Source organism: Hordeum vulgare, chromosome 4H, assembly GCF_904849725.1.
Source record: "Hordeum vulgare subsp. vulgare chromosome 4H, MorexV3_pseudomolecules_assembly, whole genome shotgun sequence".
Classification (NCBI taxonomy): Eukaryota; Viridiplantae; Streptophyta; class Magnoliopsida; order Poales; family Poaceae; genus Hordeum; species Hordeum vulgare.
The window spans coordinates 354,919,668-354,927,173 of NC_058521.1; the positions used below are offsets into that span (position 1 = coordinate 354,919,668).

General features: G+C 45.6%; 1 pseudogene; it reads right to left on the reverse strand.

Moving 5' to 3' along the window:
• Positions 1–4,030: 4,030 nt before the first annotated feature.
• Positions 4,031–5,508, reverse strand: LOC123450523 (annotated as a pseudogene).
• Positions 5,509–7,506: the final 1,998 nt, after the last annotated feature.

Consider the following 7,506-nt stretch of genomic DNA (forward strand, 5'->3'; position numbering starts at 1 on the left):
TTTAAACTTATAAACAAAAGCGAGACAACCCATCTTTTTCCCACCTACACACTAAAAAAACTTATCCTCACCGTACAGCCACTCCTTAGGCCGCGTTTGGATTGTCGGTGAAATCTTACAAACGTAAATTATTACAACTGTATAATACCAGTGTTCAGTAATATACAATCAGTAATATTTTCCGCTTGTAAAATCCCGTGTGTGGGTAGTTACCTGAAATTCAGTGGAAGGAGCACCAAGAGGCAGATGGAGCACGAAGACAACGAGCTACCAACATCCTCACCTACCAAATCCTCCTCCCTCCGCTCACCAGATCGGCGGTGCCGAAGGAGCACAGAGAGGCAGATGGAGCACGAAGAGGCAGATGGAGCTACCAGCATCCTCGGCCACCAAATCCTCCTCCCTTCGCTGACCAGATCGTCGGTGCCAACGGGCTCGCCGACGCCGGCCACCAAATCCTCCTCCCTCCGCTGATCAGATCGTCGGTTCCAACCTATTATAAACCACATTAATTTTAAATTACATCGTCATTTGTGTTTTCTTAAACAAGGTACCACTTTTGTGGTAGTTTTTTGAAAGATTAAAAAGTGATAGTTTTCCGTGATCAACGCGTGTAATGTTGTAGTTTTTTGCATATACTCCACAAACTTTGACCGAGTTTGTGAAGAAAAACATTTATATTTAGAATACCAAACATATACCATTAGATAAATTATAAGATGTATTTTCATATTTGATATTTTGGTATTATAGATGTAAATAGTTTCTTCAATAAACTTGGTCAAAATTTGCAAAGTTTAACTTAAAAAAAATCTATACATATTACATTTTGAAACAAAGGAAGTCTAAAAATATACCTTTTGTATTATCATGTACAACAACATATAAAGAAGAACAATTATTTGTATGCATCTCATCGGGTGGTTGAGTACAACTTGATGATATCGTTACATCAATTCCTATGTGAGTTTGACATTTTCAAAACATCATCGGAATCCATTAGTTGAAGAACTTATGCACAAAAATGAAACATATAAATATATAAACATATAAATGACATTTTAAACTTATAAACAAAAGCGAGACAAACCATCTTTTCCCACCTACACACTAAAAAAAAACTTATCCTCACCGTACAGCCACTCCTTAGGCCGCGTTTGGATTGTCGGTGAAATCTTACAAACGTAAATTATTACAACTGTATAATACCAGTGTTCAGTAATATACAATCAGTAATATTTTCCGCTTGTAAAATCCCGTGTGTGGGCAGTTACCTGAAATCCAGTGGAAGGAGCACCAAGAGGCAGATGGAGCACGAAGACAACGAGCTACCAGCATCCTCACCTACCAAATCCTCCTCCCTCTGCTCACCAGATCGGCGGTGCCGAAGGAGCACAGAGAGGCAGATGGAGCACGAAGAGGCAGATGGAGCTACCAGCATCCTCGGCCACCAAATCCTCCTCCCTCCGCTGACCAGATCGTCGGTGCCAACGGGCTCGCCGACGCCGACACGTCGCTCGATGCCGGCCAGCGATCCGTTGCGCCAACGGGCTCGCCGACGCCGACGCGCTGCTCGATGCCGGCAAGCGGCTCGTCGTATTCGCCGGGCTCGCCCACGTAGACGCACCGCTCGATGCCGGCCAGTCGCTCATCGTCTTCGTCAGGCTCGCCTGTGCTGACCAGGTCCGCGGCACCAATGGGCTCGCCGACGCCGACGTGCCGCCCGATGCCGGCCAGCCGCTCGTCGTCTTCGCGGAGCTCGCCTCCGTTGACCAGATCCGCGGCGCCGCTGACGCCGATGCGTCGCTTGGTCTCGAGCGAGAGGGAGGTGGGGAAAACGACGGTCAGTGGTCTGTAGCGGATACAGTCCTGTTACGGGTGTAAATAAGAAAACCGCTGTATAAATTACACTTCAAAAACGACATACCAAGCACTGACGTTAGATCCATCCGTTTTTATTTTACAGGGGTATATTACACCGGTGTATTGGGCATCAAACCGACGAACCAAACGGGGCCTTACTTTTTTCACTCACAGTCATTCCTGTCAAGGCCTCACCTTATCCACTCACAGCTACTCCCATCCATGGCGCCTCCCCTTCCATCGACGGCGCCTCCACTCCCATCGACGGCGCCGTCCGGCCCCTCCTCTTCCCGCACAGATCCACTCTTTGCTTCTACACTCCCCATTCTACGCATCCTACAAGTCCACCCCCTCCCCCCTCGTCGTCGACCAACTCTAATGAAGGCGGAGCAGCAGAAGCCGCAACGCTCGCAGCGCAAGGTACAGAAGGGCATGATGTCTTGGCCGCCGTCGCCGCCGTATCTTCTCCGCTCGGAAGCGTCGATGCCCATGGCGACAATGAGGGCTACATCGGCCCCGAGATCTCCTGCCGCTACTCCCAGAAGGTGGTCGCCTGCGAGGTCCGCCATCCGCACGCAGGTCGACGCCATCCAACACTGCTTCTCGTGGCGCCACGCCGACCGCGCCATGGGCATCCTTGCGAAACTTCCAAAAAACGGTAATTATTACTGTTTCTTCATTGCTTAGTAATGTCTTGTTTTCTCACACACATTTTGTTAATTTTAGAATAATACAAACCAAAGTATGAGGTGTTTGTTTTTGGAGTCAATCAAAGTTCACCTGAAAGGACTCTGGAAATCAGAATGCCTGTGTGGCCCAGATATTGCTTGTGTCAAGGATATAAGGTTTGTAAAAGAAAACAACATAATGACCTACTGTTCTTTTCAAGAAAACTCAATGAGCATTATTCTCGTTGTATTAACGATTAGAAAACTGTACATGCCTTAGTCAAGGCCAGCTAAACAACTGAAAGAAAGAGCAAAACGAACACACTAAGAAATACTCAGTGCACCAGCGGCGGAAGAGCATCCGTGGATTTGATCTTGTCAATTAAACATAATAATGAACTCTAGGAAGCACTTTTGACCATCCAGTTTGATATTCTATAACTGATGGAGTGTTTTTTCTGGTACTTTGTTTGGAAATTGTTTATAGAGTCTTGTGTTCATGTTCATATTTTTCGCCTAACTTTATATAGGGCATCAAAAGAGTTCAAGAAGGGTGCATTGATTTTGTAATGGCATATGAGGGTCCGGGTAACCTTTTTGTATAATGATGAATTTTTTTGTATCTCAACTTTTTATGTAGTCAAGTCTATGATCTATCACTTTTTTCATCCAATGGATCTAACTTGTATAATCTCGAGTCTTTCTTCTTGTGTATGTGCTCTCCTTTTTCTGGTCATTAGGAATCGGTCTTTGCCATTTGCATGTTCGCATAAATGTCTCAATGGCTAATTATTTATTAAACAAACTATTTACATGGCTTAAAATTGTTATTTCTTTATTCCATTGTTAGTGTCAGGTAATTTGACTTTGTTTGTTCTGCATAATGTACAGCATAACAGATGAATGGAACATGGAAAGCTCACTTTGCCCATGTACAGGTGCATCTCTGGATTTGGTCAGGTTGCTGGAAATATGTTTATTGCATTGTAATTAAAAATATCACATTTTTTGTGAACCATAGAGCCTGAAAATCCTGTGCCCGCACCCCTGGCAAGCTGGGAAGACTACTATCAGTGGAGATCCCTTCCTTTACATTCACCTGTGGCAGTTTTACTTCACTGGGTATGTGCAGTATAATATCTTATGATATACTCCCTCTGTCCCAAAATAAGTGTCGTTGATCTAGATGTGCTGTGACCCTTCCTGCCCTTTGTTAAATTATTACTGGTTCTAGCACAGTGATTTAGGTGCCTGTATTTGTACATTTGCTTTATCCTTTTGTCCTTGTCCCTGTGATTCCCATTCTAGGACATCATTTCAGTGGGATTCTGTTGCTCTGCTCAGCTTTCACCGTGCTTTGTTAATCGGACATTAAGGCCATCAACACAAAACAGACCCCCATGATTCACTGTATTTCCATTCCAAGTACATATCAGATACTCAGACCTACAAGAAAAAACAAATGAATTTATTCTGAACATTCCATGGCGCTCTCAGGACGATTGTGTTCTTCTGCATGCTTCTGTACTTCTGTTATTTGGTAGTATAAGATCTTGAAATACCGGTGGACGATTCAACTGGTTTTCTCAGGTCTGACATATGATACAATTATGCACTCTTGATTCTCTTCCGAGAAACAAAGAGATATCGCCGCAGGGCTAGCAGCGAGATCCAGGTGAACTTTGAAATCTTCTGTTTTATCATCAGCAGTAATGCAGAGCTCAGAACCGTCTTTAGTATCTGAGCATGTAATCCTTTGAAGAAGCCTGGGATGCCTTCCTTGTTCCACATTGCATGCATAGCACCCAACATTGTTTTGGTGTGCCTTGAATTGCCTGGCCCTGTCCTTTCAGATTCGTCCTCATCGTCATCATCGGGGTCTGCAGCCTGAATCATGACCTTGCACCTGTTTGAAAAATTGATGTCAGATAACTGCAGTGGCGGTTGAATTTATAGGCCGCATTGACAAGCAAAAAGCAAGTAGAGAAGTCTATATAACAAGTGAAGTTTCCATACCTGATTAATGGGTAAGTCAAGATAGTAGCAACACTTTTTGAGATGGCACCAAGGAGGAATGCCGAGAATGCAGAAAGAGCAACCGGGGAAGAATCACTTGCTGATTCTGCATTTTTACGCGTCTACCTCAGGATTAGCTTTTGCTTAAGCTGATCAAACACTGTGTACTGCAAAGGATTAAACACAAAACAAATGTTAACACGTGCACGAAAAGAAAAAAATAAATAAAGCTTATATACATTTGTAAGTTATACCTGAAAGTGGTACTGTTAAGGTGGTAAGAATTAGATTAAGAATACACTGCATTATACTTTTCAGTTCAAGTTGTGGTAAGGCAGACAATCTATATCTATACCTTGATGTTTTATGGAAATAGGTGTTCTTAGTCCATCATGCTATTTTATGGAAAACCCCTTGATGTTTTTGACATTAAACCCGCAGTACATATTAAATGTTTTTTTAAAATACTCATATCTTCTAAATCGTAACTCCAAATTTAAAATGTTATTCTTTTTTCCGTTGCAACGCACGGGCCCTTTTGCTAGTATATCCTTAATATCAATACAACCTAAATTTTGGCAACAAGACAATAGTTAGTATTTTTGTTCTTCTTTATCAAGTCACTGTCCATGCATCTTTCTCCTGCATTTGGTCGAACCTTCACGCTGTCTCTTGTTATTTCCAGCTCAAATAGGTGCAGCTTTGACCAAGTATAGGATGGTGGCAGATGTCGCAACAGGAGTATAGGATGGGCAGATGTCGCGAAAGGAATACTCATGCTTTTTTGAAGACTGACAATGCACCTTCGAGTACTACACAACAAAAAAACTCAGCTCAGTGTGCATTAAGATCTACAATAGTGAATGTAATGCAGAATTGAACATACTTTACCTTCAGTTGTACTTAATTTGATCCAACTACTTTATGTGCTAAGGACTTCCTTGTATACTATGTTCTTCATGGTCGTTAATAAGGGCTCAAATCATTTTCGCTTCTTTGAATTCTTGCTTTGTTCCTTGCCCTTGCCTTTACCCTTGCCGTCGTCCTTGATGGTGAGAATCTTAATGTTCCTCTTCGCGGTGGCTCTAGACAATGCAACGTAGAGCTGACCGTGAGAGAAAATCGGGTCTGGTAGGTACACCCCGACAATCGGTATGGTCTGTCCTTGCGCCTTGTTGATTGTCATGGCAAAGCTGAGCCTAATAGGGAACTGCTTCCTCTTGAACTTGAAAGGGAAGATATCATCATCGGATGGACAAAGAGGTATCCGAGGAAGGAACACCCTCCTACCAGCGTCGATGGCATTCCTGTGGAAACCCCGGACCACAAGCCTTGTGCCGTTACATAACCCATTAGCTGGATCTATGTTTCTCAATAGTATAATGGGGCAATTTATCTTTAGTTTGAGGGCATGCGGAGGCAGCCCATTGGGAGTCAGGTTGTTGAGGAACTCGGGGGCATAGTAGCCGTGTGGGTCATCCTCTGCACTATCAAAACTATGGTAGATCTTCTCTTCGCCCTGGAAGCGCTCTATCATGCGTGTGTTTATCTTATCAACGTTGTCATTCTTGGTGGAGAGGATCGCTCGAGATGTCATGTAATTAGGGTCAGACATGTTGTGGTCTAGAGCAGGAAATACATGGTCGATTAGCTTCTCTAGGTCAACGCCATCTCCAGTTGGCGGCACACAAATGTCTTGAGGGAGCCTGATGTTGCCTTCCTCGTCTGTTTCTTCGGTGTCGTTGCCTACCCTTAGCAAGTAATCTGCGAACCACGGGTCATTATGCGCCCTCATGTTCGTGACGAGCCTTAGCTGGCGCATACCCTTCCAAAGGTACGAACTCCGCAGGGTCGCATCGATTATCTGACCCCGTGAGCCTTTCCTGACGACTGGAAGCACCTCCCTGAAGTCCCCACCGAACACGACAGTTTTCCCCCCTAACGGTTGGTGCCGTCGTCCCATAATGTCCCGCATGCTATTATCTAGTGCCTCAACAGCTTGCCGCTTCGTCATGCTGGCCTCGTCCCATAGGATGAGGGAAGCCATGCGCAGGAGCTTGGCCGTCCCACTTTGCTTGGTGAAGCTGCACGACGCCCCATCTTCAATGCTGAGTGGGATCTTGAACCTCGAGTGGGCTGTCCTGCCCCCAGGCATGATGGAAGCCGCGACGCCCGACGTCGCTGTAGCCACCGCTATCTTGCCCTCCCCCCGAACCTTTGCGAGCAGTGCCCTGTATAGGAAGGTCTTCCCGGTGCCTCCCGGGCCATCGACAAAGAATACACCCCCATCACCAACATCTACTGCTGTCAGGATCTCGTCGTATGCAAGCCTTTGCTCATGGTTTAGCGAGGACGCTAAAGCAGCGTCGTGTGCGTCAACCTCGATGGTGGACTCCTCTGTGACTTCTCTGGCTTCGCCTCCAGTAGTGTCATAGGTCTCATCGATGTCTGGAAGAGGGAACAACGCTATGTCTTTGCCCATTGACTCTAGCATGCCCCTGATGTCTAGCAACACCATCTGCTCCACTGCCTTTGAGCAGGTGTCTGATCGGCGGTAGTCATCACACATCGCCTCTAGGTGCCTATCCCATAGACCGCGCACGTCACCTGGCTCACAGAATACCAAGATTGTTGCAAAGAGCCTCCTGAGCGAGGCTGGCATCGCGAATTGTGTTGACTCTGTAAGAGACTCGTCAAGCGTGTTGTCGGCCTCGATGAGGCCCAATCTCTCGGCAGCCTCACGGAAGGTATCACATAGCACGCCGTCCACGGTCCTAAGGTCCTTGGAGGATGTCTTGCCTGGTACGTGGTTGAGGAGCACTCGTAGAAAGTACCGCTCCCCCTCGGCTGGATGTGCTGACACGATTCGACCTACTTGGTGTTGCTTTTGCCTCGGCCTCCAGTACTTTGATCTCTGCCATGTGAAACTTCCCGGAAAATCCTTGTACAGGATGCCTTG